The following is a 12,080-nucleotide window of genomic DNA, read 5'->3' as shown; positions in this document are numbered from 1 at the left end:
ACCTCACCCCTTCCCTCTACCTCGATTGACCTGTTGCCCCTACGTAGAGCCTCCAGGAGGCGCTGCTGCAAGTGACCCCCGGGGCCGGATGGAGAGGGGGACCCCCCGGCAGCGACATGAGCATAGCTCCTAGGAGCAGTCACTACCGGGGGGGCAGCCGAACCAGACTCAGACCCAGGACCACCATTCACACCACTACACCCACCAACATTCACACCACAATTCTCATCATCCATACCAGACTTTGTATTCATACCACCACTACTCCCACCATTATTCACTCCACTAACACTCCCACATGCACTCTTCTCATTCACAACACTACCACACCCATCATCCTCACCCCCTACACTCGCGTTGTGCCTAACATATCCTGGGCTGGCTGGGACTTGTAGTACTGCCGGTTTTAACAGAGTCTTTTTTGCTGGCTTTGCTGTTGCTGGGGTCGACTCTGATGGCTCCTCCTCCATGGGCGATGTTACTGCCTGAGCCTGGGGCTGCCCCTCCGAGCGCACCCCAGCTCCTCCCACAACGCCATCACCATGTCTTCCCGACTGCACGGGCTCTGAGGCTGGCACTGGCACTCGGACACTCTCCCCCCTCACAGGAGAGTGCCCCGCAGCACCCACAGAACACACAGACCGACCGTTTTCCACTCCCGATGCCCGGACACTCCCCCCCCTCACAGAGGAGTGCCCTGCAGCGCCGGTAATGTCCACGGCACTCGGGGGACCGCCCCCCAAGCACACAGACATATCACTTATCTGGACACTCCCCCCCCTCACAGGGAAGTGCCCCTCAGTGCCAGCAACACCTGGGGAACCGCTCCCCAAGCAAACAGTAGCATAGCTTGCCCCTGGTGCCTGGACACGCCCCCCACCACCCTGGGGCGCTCCCGCAGCACCAGGGCTGCTCACCTTAAGCCCAATAGGACTTGCTGGCTCTATAGCGTCCTCTGCCGTCTTGGACGCCATGCTGTACCCCCCTTTCTGGCCCTGCTTCACCACAGAAACGGGGACTGGCAGTTTGGGGGGCCCAGCAGTCTGAACCAACTTTACAGCTGGCCCGGACTGCTGGAAAGGACGAAACACATAAGTCACAGTCTCCTGAACCTTCTGCCTTTTCTTCCTTTTCTTTACTAGATCATCTTTACCGAGATCCTCACCAAAGGTAAAATCCTCCATACGGGTAGGGGACTCCTGCTGTATAATGGCTTGCAGCAAACCCCCACTGGCCAGCTCCTCCTCACCGCTCTCCTCTGTCTCCCCATCACTGGAGGGTAGCGCCACCTGGGCTGGCTCAGGGTAGCTATCTTGGGGGGGCTGGGGCTCACACACACTAGGGGTGGCATCCATTTCACTTCCCACAGCCGACTCTCCGCCATCTTCCTCCCCTCCTTCCTCCTCACTGCTCTCCTGAGGGCAGCATGCACCATACTTCCTTTCCTTGAATCTCTCCTCATTAACCAGTTTTTCTTTTAGGAATCCTGCCCCCTCAGAGATTTTTCTTTTGGCCTCCTCCACCTCCGCCACCTCTATCTTCAGAGCCCGCACCTGGGCAGTGAACTTCTGCCTCTTACCTGTAGGGCCCTGGTCAGCCTGGTAGCGGGCAAATCTCAGGTCCTCTCTCAGACTCCTCAGCTTCCTGCCCAGCTCTTCGTACTCCGCCATCTTTGCTTGTATCCTTGAGCCATATGTCGCCAATGACTCCCTTGGTCCCCGTGCCCCCCATTGCTGGGGTTCCGGGGTAACAGAAGGACCGCTGGTCTTTGCTGATGCCTTATGTCCCTCTGATCCGGTCAGGGGAGTGGGCTCCACATTTCTGCGGGCCCTGCTGGAACGTCTCACCCCGACCTTGAATCCGGCTGTAGACACATTCTTCCCCCCTCTCGCCAGCCGGGAATGAGAGGTAGAAGCCCGAGGCTCCATGCAGGAAAGCCCTCCCAAGGAGCCTGCCACGCTCCTGGGAAAGCCCGATGTAAAAACCTGCTTCTCTGCCTGGAAGTCTGGAGAGCAAATGGAGCCACACCCGACAGCTGCACACACTGAAACCACAGGATGTGCTCTCTGCTGACACCTCTGTCCATGTCAGGAACTGTTCAGAGCAGGAGAAAATCCCCATAGCAAACATATGCTGCTCTGGACAGTCCCTAAAATGGACAGAGGTGTCAGCAGAGTGCACTGTGGTCAGACTGAAAAGAAATCCAAAAAGAAAAGAATACCCCTTTAAAGCTTTAGTCTCACTTTGTTCCGGTGGCAGGATACATTTATCACATAGAGAATTGCTCCTTGATCAAACGTATTCTCGGTACTCTGATGTCAAACTTCCTATGCAAGTCTGTTGTACCTCCGGTATCTGAGTTTTGGGAATCCATCTGATCACCTCAGGATATGAGATTGTTCGAAAGGTTTAAAGGGGTTATCCACCATAAGGTGATTTTAGTAGGTACCTGGCAGGCAGTAATGGACATGCTTAGGAAGGATCTGTGCTTGTCTTGGGGCTCAATGGCTATGTTGTGAGATTACCATAACACTGTGGCTAGCTGTTTGTGAACTGGTATTTCCTGTTTGACTTTTCTTTTTTTGACTACAAATCCCACAATTCCATGTTCCTCCCTCCCACACATCAAACCCCCCCCCCATTCAAACAAAAGACCTGTGGTTTTCAATCAGGGTGCCTACAGCTGTTGCATTAGTTGCAGATTGATCCCTCCACCCATTGAAGCAGACAGGCTCCCTGTCATTAGCAGACTAGTGAGTCAGGTCTCGGCCGCATTGCTACCTGGGAAAAATCTGAGACAACAGTCATTTTGTATGCTGGTAAAAATAAATATTGGGGTGAAAATCACAGAAGAATTGTGAGAAAACCATCACACACAGGTACAGACACTATATTATGAACTACACTAACTTTACAGCCCCTGTAGCATATTCAAATAAAAAAAAATCCTGGAATACCCCTTTAAATGTATCGTGCTGCTGAAACAAAGTGAGACTAAGGCTCCTTTCACACTATAAAAACAGTTCCGTTATGAACGCCCGTTAGGAAATCCGCAGTTATACGGCCGGTACAAAATCCCTAACGGCCGTTAGAAAATCCCATTATAGTTAGAGATGAGCGAATTTACAGTAAATTCGATTCGTCACAAACTTCTCGGCTCAGCAGTTGATGACTTATCGTGCATAAATTAGTTCAGCCTTCAGGTGCTCCGATGGGCTGGAAAAAGGTGGATATAGTCCTAGGAAAGAGTCTCCTAGGAATGTATCCACCTTTTCCAGCCCACGGGAGCCCCTGAAGGCTGAACTAATTTATGCAGGAAAAGCCATCAACTGCCGAGCCGAGAAGTTCGTGACGAATCGAATTTACTGTAAGTTCGCTCATCTCTAATTATAGTCTATGGGATTTTTCTAATAGCCGTTTTAACCCGTTATCACCCGTTATTAATAACGGCCGTTATTAATAACGGCCGTTATTTTGTGACAGGCGATAGTAATGGGAGATATAGTGCATGCACTTTTTCTCCTGTTCATTCTCCCATCACAAAATAATGGCTGTTATTAATACACTTTTAATGCACTGGAAACACTTGTAAATAAAGATTGTAATAATGTGTGCATCTATGGTGACATCGAAACAACGACCATTGGAGGGTTGTATTGTTTTTGCTATAAAGAGAGAGAGGGATAAGTACCTGCCATATACATATGACACTGCTTATCTCAAGTACAGTGCTCCTTCAAGTTACAATATTAATTGGTTCCAGGACGACCATTGTATGTTTAAACTATTGTATATTGAGACCATAACTCTATGGAAACCTGGTAATTGGTTCTGAAGCCCCCAAAATGTCATCCAAAAATAGGAAAAAGTGAGGATTAAAGAAAAATAAGCAGATAAATAATACAGATAAAACAAGTCCTTACATATAAAAGTAAGAAATAACTGCTGGAAACTGTAAATCACTGTCTATGTAGAGGACAGGAGCTTCTTCAGGTACATACAGTGTCCCAAAAAAAGTAAAATGGTGCCACCCTCACCTAAAGGAGCCAGAAGGTTAAACAAATTTGTAAATTACTTAAAAAATCTTAATCCTTCCAGTAGGTATCAGCTGCTGTTTACTACAGAGAAAGTTCTTTACTTTTTGAATTTCTTTTCAGTCTGACCATAGTGCTCTCTGCTGACACCTTTGTGCTGTCAGGAACTGTCCAGAGCAGGATATTTTTTGCTATGGGGATTTACTCCTACTCTGGACAGTTCCTGACATGGACAGAGGTGTCAGCAGAGAGCACTGTGGTCAGACAGAAAAGAAATTCAAAAAGAAAAGAACTTTCTCTGTAGTATACAGCAGCTGATAAGTACTGGAAGGATTAAGATTTTTTAATAGAAGTAATGTACAAATCTGTATAACTTTCTGGCACCAGTTGATTTAATATAGTTTTCCACCGAAGTACCCCTTTTATTTTATTGGATCTTAAAGAGGTACTCTGGCCCTAAGACATCTTATCCCCTATCCAAAGGATAGGGGATAAGATGCCTGACTCGGGGGGGGGGTCCCGCACCTGGGGACTAGTACTAGTACGTCCTGGGTCCTTAAAGCCCAGGGTGCCAGGACGTTCTAGTACGTCCTGGGTCCTTAAGGGGTTAAGGTCCCAGACCCACTGGGCTAATCCCATCAACTTAGTAATGCTTCCCTTATGTAGGAGAAGAATGTGTCCGTCCACTTTCTTAGTTATTGGTGGTAGTATTGGGTTGTGAATGCAGCCTGTCTGTATGGGATATAGATTTGCATAGCTATTGTATATCATATCATATATTTTGATAAATAGGGTTCAGACCAGGAAGATACAGCAACTACTGATAAAACAATGTTAGGCAGACTATATAGCTTTGCATTGGGTGAGGTCATCTACTATAGATCAGCGTTTCCCAACTTGTGGGTCTCCAGCTTTCATGATGGGAGTTGTAGTTTAGGCAGTGTTTTCCAACCAGGGCACCTCCAGCTGTTGCAAAACTACAAATCCCAGCATGCCCAGACAGCCTTGTGTTGTAGTTTTGCAACAGCTGGAGGTGCCCTGGTTGGGAAAGACTGAGCTAAGAAGCCATTAGTAATGTATGTATGTGTCATAGTAATGTATGTGTGTATGTGTCATAGTAATGTATGTGTCATAGTAATGTATGTATGTGTCATAGTAATGTATGTGTGTGTGTCATAGTAATGTGTGTGTGTGTGTCATAGTAATGTATGTGTGTGTCATAGTAATGTATGTGTGTATGTGTCATAGTAATGTATGTGTCATAGTAATGTATGTATGTGTCATAGTAATGTATGTGTGTGTGTCATAGTAATGTGTGTGTGTGTGTCATAGTAATGTATGTGTGTGTCATAGTAATGTGTGTGTATGTGTCATAGTAATGTATGTGTGTATGTGTCATAGTAATGTATGTGTGTATGGGTCATAGTAATGTATGTGTGTATGGGTCATAGTAATGTATGTGTGTGTCATAGTAATGTGTGTGTGTGTGTCATAGTAATGTATGTGTGTGTCATAGTAATGTATGTGTGTGTGTGTCATAGTAATGTATGTGTGTATGGGTCATAGTAATGTATGTGTGTATGGGTCATAGTAATGTATGTGTGTGTCATAGTAATGTGTGTGTGTGTGTCATAGTAATGTATGTGTGTGTCATAGTAATGTATGTGTGTGTGTGTCATAGTAATGTATGTGTGTATGTGTCATAGTAATGTATGTGTGTATGGGTCATAGTAATGTATGTGTGTATGGGTCATAGTAATGTATGTGTGTGTCATAGTAATGTATGTGTGTCTCATAGTAATGTATGTGTGTCTCATAGTAATGTATGTGTGTGTCATAGTAATGTATGTGTGTGCCAAAGTAATGTATGTGTGTATGTGTCATAGTAATGTATGTGTGATAGTACTGTATGTGTGTATGTGTCATAGTAATGTATGTGCGTATGTGCCATAGTAATGTATGTGTTTATGTGTCATAGTAATGTATGTGTGTGTCATAGTAATGTATGTGTGTATGTTTCATAGTAATGTATGTATGTGTGTGTGTGTCATAGTAATGTATGTGTGTATGTGTCATAGTAATGTATGTGTATGTGTCATAGTAATGTATGTGTGTATGTGTCATAGTAATGTATGTGTGTATGGGTCATAGTAATGTATGTGTGTGTCATAGTAATGTATGTGTGTCTCATAGTAATGTATGTGTGTGTCATAGTAATGTATGTGTGTGCCAAAGTAATGTATGTATGTAACTGTCATAGTAATGTATGTGTGTGTCATAGTAATGTATGTGTCATAGTAATGTATGTGTGTGTGTCATAGTAATGTATGTGTATGTGTCATAGTAATGTATGTGTGTGTGTGTGTGTGTCATAGTAATGTATGTGTGTGTGTGTGTGTCATAGTAATGTATGTGTGTGTGTGTCATAGTAATGTATGTGTGTGTGTGTCATAGTAATGTATGTGTGTATGTGTCATAGTAATGTATGTGTGTATGGGTCATAGTAATGTATGTGTGTGTGTATGTGTCATAGTAATGTATGTGTGTGTGTCATAGTAATGTATGTGTGTGTGTGTCATAGTAATGTATGTGTGTGTGTCATAGTAATGTATGTGTGTGTGTGTCATAGTAATGTATGTATGTATGTCATAGTAATGTGTGTGTCATAGTAATGTACGTGTGTATGTGTCATAGTAATGTATGTGTGTATGTGTCATAGTAATGTATATGTGTGTCATAGTAATGTATGTGTCATAGTAATGTATGTGTGTGTGTATGTGTCATAGTAATGTATGTGTGTGTGTCATAGTAATGTATGTGTGTGTGTGTGTGTCATAGTAATGTATGTGTGTGTGTGTCATAGTAATGTGTGTGTGTGTGTCATAGTAATGTATGTGTGTATGTGTCATAGTAATGTATGTGTGTGTGTGTCATAGTAATGTATGTGTGTGTGTGTCATAGTAATGTATGTATGTATGTGTCATAGTAATGTATGTGTCATAGTAATGTATGTGTCATAGTAATGTATGTGTATGTGTCATAGTAATGTATGTGTCATAGTAATGTATGTGTATGTGTCATAGTAATGTGTGTGTGTGTATGTGTGTGTCATAGTAATGTATATGTGTGTGTGTGTCATAGTAATGTATTTGTGTATGTCATAGTAATGTATGTGTGTGTGTGTCATAGTAATGTATTTGTGTATGTGTCATACTAATGTATGTATGTGTCACAGTAATGTGTGTGTGTATGTGTGTGTCATAGTAATGTATATGTGTGTATGTGTCATATGTGTGTATGGGTCATAGTAATGTATGTGTGTGTGTGTATGTGTCATAGTAATGTATGTGTGTGTGTCATAGTAATGTATGTGTGTGTGTGTCATAGTAATGTATGTGTGTGTGTCATAGTAATGTATGTGTGTGTGTGTCATAGTAATGTATGTATGTATGTCATAGTAATGTGTGTGTGTGTGTCATAGTAATGCATGTGTGTGTGTGTCATAGTAATGTACGTGTGTATGTGTCATAGTAATGTATGTGTGTATGGGTCATAGTAATGTATATGTGTGTCATAGTAATGTATGTGTCATAGTAATGTATGTGTGTGTGTATGTGTCATAGTAATGTATGTGTGTGTGTCATAGTAATGTATGTGTGTGTGTGTCATAGTAATGTATGTGTGTATGTGTCATAGTAATGTATGTGTGTGTGTGTCATAGTAATGTATGTATGTATGTGTCATAGTAATGTATGTGTCATAGTAATGTATGTGTCATAGTAATGTATGTGTATGTGTCATAGTAATGTATGTGTCATAGTAATGTATGTGTATGTGTCATAGTAATGTATGTGTCATAGTAATGTATGTGTCATAGTAATGTATGTGTATGTGTCATAGTAATGTATGTGTCATAGTAATGTATGTGTCATAGTAATGTATGTGTGTGTCATAGTAATGTATTTGTGTGTGTGTCATAGTAGTGTGTGTGTGTCATAGTAATGTATGTGTGTATGTGTCATAGTAATGTATGTTTGTGTGTGTGTCATAGTAATGTATGTGTCATAGTAATGTATGTGTGTATGTGTCATAGTAATGTATGTGTGTATGTGTCATAGTAATGTATTTGTGTATGTGTCATAGTAATGTATGTGTGTATGTCATAGTAATGTATTTGTGTATGTGTCATAGTAATGTATGTATGTGTCATAGTAATGTATATGTGTGTGTGTCATAGTAATGTATGTGTATGTGTCATAGTAATGTGTGTGTGTGTATGTGTGTGTCATAGTAATGTATATGTGTATGTGTGTGTCATAGTAATGTATATGTGTGTGTGTGTGTCATAGTAATGTATTTGTGTATGTCATAGTAATGTATGTGTGTGTGTGTCATAGTAATGTATTTGTGTATGTGTCATAGTAATGTATGTATGTATGTGTCATAGTAATGTATGTGTCATAGTAATGTATGTGTCATAGTAATGTATGTGTGTATGTGTCATAGTAATGTATGTGTGTGTGTGTCATAGTAATGTATGTATGTATGTGTCATAGTAATGTATGTGTCATAGTAATGTATGTGTCATAGTAATGTATGTGTATGTGTCATAGTAATGTATGTGTCATAGTAATGTATGTGTATGTGTCATAGTAATGTATGTGTCATAGTAATGTATGTGTCATAGTAATGTATGTGTATGTGTCATAGTAATGTATGTGTCATAGTAATGTATGTGTCATAGTAATGTATGTGTGTGTCATAGTAATGTATGTGTGTGTCATAGTAATGTATTTGTGTGTGTGTCATAGTAGTGTGTGTGTGTCATAGTAATGTATGTGTGTATGTGTCATAGTAATGTATGTGTGTGTGTGTCATAGTAATGTATGTGTGTATGTGTCATAGTAATGTATGTGTGTATGTGTCATAGTAATGTATGTGTGTATGTGTCATAGTAATGTATTTGTGTATGTGTCATAGTAATGTATGTGTGTATGTCATAGTAATGTATTTGTGTATGTGTCATAGTAATGTATGTATGTGTCATAGTAATGTATATGTGTGTGTGTCATAGTAATGTATGTGTATGTGTCATAGTAATGTGTGTGTGTGTATGTGTGTGTCATAGTAATGTATATGTGTGTGTGTGTCATAGTAATGTATTTGTGTATGTCATAGTAATGTATGTGTGTGTGTGTCATAGTAATGTATTTGTGTATGTGTCATAGTAATGTATGTATGTGTCACAGTAATGTGTGTGTGTGTATGTGTGTGTCATAGTAATGTATATGTGTGTATGTGTCATAGTAATGTATGTATGTGTGTGTCATAGTAATGTAAGTGTATGTGTCATAGTAGTGTGTGTGTCATAGTAATGTATGTGTGTGTGTCATAGTAATGTATATGTGTGTGTGTGTCATAGTAATGTATATGTGTGTGTGTGTCATAGTAATGTATGTGTGTGTGTGTGTGTGTGTCATAGTAATGTGTGTGTGTATGTGTCATAGTAATGTGTGTGTGTGTCATAGTAATGTATGTATGTGTGTGTCATAGTAATGTATGTATGTGTGTGTATGTGTCATAGTAATGTACTGTGCATTATCCTACAGCTGTCAGCCTGACACAATCGATTCACCTCTGTAGCTCCAACCTGCTTCCTCTCAGCACAGACAATTGATATTGACAGGATTAGCAGAATCCTGCAGAGAGGAAACAGCAGACATCTCTATGGGCTGAGCTGACACTACAACTCCCAGCATGCTCTCAGCTGATTCCAGGAGTTGCACCACCTTATAATAATTGAGATGTCTAAGCTTCTCAGCCTGCCCCATGTAGTGTTCTCGATGACATTGTGCCCTGTACGGGTTAATATCCTAAGAGCCTCTCCCTCACATGACGTAAACATGGCGCGCCCGTCGCCCGCCCTCCTACACCGGTCCACGGTCCGAAAGGAGAAGGAAGTCACAGCCAATCAGAGCCAGGTCTGATAACTACGGGAGCCTATCAGACGCCGGGCAGATAACTCTAGCAGCCAATCAGAGGAGAGCTCTAGTTAGAGATGGGCGGGGATTGAACGCTGTCTGCAACTGCTGGGACGGAGGAGGGGAGGGAGAAATGAGGAGGGGAGGGAGAAAGGAGGAGGAGGGAGAGAGAAGAAGGGAGAAAGGAGGAGGAGGGGAGGGAGAGAAGAGGGGAGGGAGAAAGGAGGAGGAGGGAGAAAGGAGGAGGAGGGAGGGAGAAAGGAGGGGAGGGAGAGAGGATGAGGAGGGAGAAAGGAGGAGGGGAGGGAGGAGGAGGAGAGGGATAAAAGAGGAGGGAGAGAGGAGGAGGGGAGGGAGGAGGAGGAGAGGGATAAAAGAGGAGGGAGAGAGGAGGAGGGGAGGGAGGAGAGGGAGAAAAGAGGAGGGAAGGGAGAGAGGAGGAGGGGGAGGGAGGAGGAGGAGGGGAGGGAGGAGGAGGGCAGGGAGAAAGGCAGAGGGGAGGGAGAAAGGAGGAGAGAGAGGAGGGGAGAGAGAAATGAGGAGGGGAGGGAGAGAGGATGAGGAGAGAGAAAGGAGGAGGGGAGGGAGGGAGAAAGGAGGAGGGGAGAAAGGGGGAGGGAGGAGGTGGAGGGAGAAAGGAGGAGGAGGGAGAAAGGAGGAGGGGAGGGAAGCAAGAGAGGGGGAGGGAGGAGGAGGGGAGGGAGAAAGGAGGAGGGGAGGGAGAGAGGGGGAGGGAGAAAGGAGGAGGGAGAGGAGGGGAGGGAGAAAGGAGGAGGGGAGGGAGAAAGGAGGACGAGGGGAGGGAGAAAGGAGGAGGGGAGGGAGAAAGGAGGACGAGGGGAGGGAGAAAGGAGGAAGAAGGGGGAGGGAGAAAAGAGGGGGAGGGAGAAAGGAGGAGGAGGGGGAGAGAGAAAGGAGGAGGGAAGGGAGAGAGGAGGAGGGGGGAGGGAGAAAGGAGGAGGGAAGGGAGGAGGAGGAGGGCGGAGGGAGAAAGGAGGAGGTGGGGGAAGGAAGAAAGGAGGGGGAGGGAGAAAGGAGGAGGGGGAGGGAGAAAGGAGGAGGAGGAGGGGGAGGGAGAAAGGAGGAGGGGGAGGGAGAAAGAAGGAGGGGAAGGAAGAAGGGAGGGAGAAAGGAGGAGGGGGAGGGAGAAAGGAGGAGGTGGGAGAAGGAAGAAAGGAGGGGGAGGGAGAAAGGAGGAGGGGGGAGAAAGGAGGAGGGGGGGAGAAAGGAGGAGGAGGGGCAGGCAAAATGTCACTGATCTCTTTATTATTACTATTAGAGATGAGCGAACTTACAGTAAATTCGATTCGTCACAAACTTCTCGGCTCGGCAGTTGATGACTTTTCCTGCGTAAATTAGTTCAGCCTTCAGGTGCTCCGGTGGGTTGGAAAAGGTGGATACATTCCTAGGAAAGAGTCTCCTAGGACTGTATCCACCTTTTCCAGCCCACCGGAGCACCGGAAAGCTGAACTAATTTATGCAGGAAAAGTCATCAACTGCCGAGCCGAGAAGTTCGTGACGAATCGAATTTACTGTAAGTTCGCTCATCTCTAATTACTACAAATAATAAGAATATACATATACATATATAGGTGGATAGATATATAGATATATATGTGCAAGTGTTTAGACGTTAGATCCCCATCAGATACTATATATCAGTGTTTTCCTTACCTGTGGTTCTCCAGCTTTTACCCATCATGATGGAAGTTGTAGTTTTGGAACCACGGTAAAGCCACAGATAAACGCTGTTATAAAGGGTTGTCTTAATATAGCAACCAAATTGCTTCTCTCAATGGTTAGGGATATCGTGCAATGTGTTTCCAACCTGCATCAAGCTGAAAAAGCTGAGCCAGGTTTGAAACGTGTTGGTTAACTATATTAAGAGAAGCCCTGCCAAACGCACAGGGGGAGATTTATCACATAGGAAGAAATGGGGGGTTCAGCTCACAGAAGAATAGTAATTAAAACATAGCTTTTACTAAATCGTCTTAAAACATGGAAAAAAGAAACAAAAACGTAACAAGTGCCTTATAAACAGGACGCTGACGTGTTTAGAGCTTTG

At 43.6% G+C, this 12,080-nt stretch overlaps 1 protein-coding gene across 5 annotated transcripts in view; it reads right to left on the bottom strand.

The window, feature by feature from the left end:
* Positions 1 to 11,715, bottom strand: part of ERBIN (erbb2 interacting protein) — a 247,483-nt gene extending 235,768 nt beyond the window's left edge. For 2 of the 5 annotated variants that reach the window (XM_056541550.1, XM_056541543.1), the window contains exon 1: positions 9,670 to 9,899. The gene's annotated coding sequence lies outside the window, so the exon portion shown is untranslated. The other 3 variants (XM_056541548.1, XM_056541546.1, XM_056541547.1) reach the window with 3 other exon arrangements.
* Between the last annotated feature and the right edge of the window lie 365 nt (positions 11,716 to 12,080).

This window comes from Hyla sarda, chromosome 1, assembly GCF_029499605.1.
Source record: "Hyla sarda isolate aHylSar1 chromosome 1, aHylSar1.hap1, whole genome shotgun sequence".
Taxonomy (NCBI): Eukaryota; Metazoa; Chordata; class Amphibia; order Anura; family Hylidae; genus Hyla; species Hyla sarda.
The sequence above is the reverse complement of the archived record's forward strand: the minus strand, read 5'-3'. Positions and strand labels throughout refer to the sequence as shown.